Source organism: Fukomys damarensis, unplaced genomic scaffold (assembly GCF_012274545.1).
Source record: "Fukomys damarensis isolate Sample0158 unplaced genomic scaffold, DMR_v1.0_HiC HiC_scaffold_24, whole genome shotgun sequence".
NCBI lineage: Eukaryota > Metazoa > Chordata > Mammalia > Rodentia > Bathyergidae > Fukomys > Fukomys damarensis.
The window spans coordinates 51736501-51737305 of record NW_022900936.1 but is presented as its reverse complement, the minus strand read 5'-3'; the positions used below and the strand labels follow the sequence as shown (position 1 = coordinate 51737305).

The 805-nt window shown below is 48.4% G+C and overlaps 1 protein-coding gene across 10 annotated transcripts in view; it reads right to left on the bottom strand.

The window, feature by feature from the left end:
* Positions 1 to 805, bottom strand: part of Bbx (BBX high mobility group box domain containing) — a 263754-nt gene that overhangs the window by 260950 nt on the left and 1999 nt on the right. The window contains exon 1 of one of the 10 annotated variants that reach the window (XM_033768114.1): positions 427 to 545. The exons of the other annotated variants lie outside the window; for them this stretch is intronic. The gene's annotated coding sequence lies outside the window, so the exon portion shown is untranslated. Of the gene's footprint in view, positions 1 to 426; positions 546 to 805 lie in introns of those variants that run through there. 10 annotated transcript variants of the gene reach the window in all.

The window sequence follows — 805 nt, the reverse complement described above, 5'->3', positions numbered from 1 at the left end:
CCCCCCCCTCTGTCGTACATGTTGTGTCTTAGCTTTTTGCATCGTTTCGTTTTACCTTCCTCATTTAGCAGAAATGATCGGGGATATTTCACACATAAACGTGTTCCAGATTCTTGGATTCAGAGATCCTTGTAAATTACAAGACTCGAGTTAGGGCTCAGTTAAGTTCCATACAATAACCCTTAAAATAATTTTAAAAAAAATAACATTCTGAGGGTGAGTGAGCAAAAGACTAGGTGGAGGAAGAAAAGAAACCTCGAGTCTTGATTTCTGTAATTTACTAGCGACCCGGATCGCAGCAAATAACAGTGTAACACGAGTGTGGCTACAGAGGGCTGGGAGCTCTTTCTAGAGGGATCGACCCCATCCCCGGATAAAGGATCTGCAAGTTTTCTGTCATCGCGACCATGCAATGCCATAACTTACCTTCAGAAATGAGACTTTAAACATTCAAGGCCTTCCTCCTCCCCCCACCACAACCCTCAACCTCGCTCTCTCCACCTTAAACTTATTGACACAACATAATCCCACATTCAAGCAAAATCCTGACACAGCCTCCCTCCTCCTCTTCCCCCTCCTCTCTTCCCTCCCGTTCTCTCTCTCTCTCTCTCTCTCTCTCCTCTCTCGCCCTCCTCCCTCCCCCCCTTTCTCTCTCGCCCTCTTCCCCCTCTCTCCAGTTCTTCCTCCAGGCTACTCTGGCACTAAAACAGCACTTTCTCTACTCGCCGCGCATTTGGTTAGGGTGGGGGTGAGAGGGCACAGATCCGCGGGGCCGGAACACCCAAATCCCAACTCTCCAGATGAA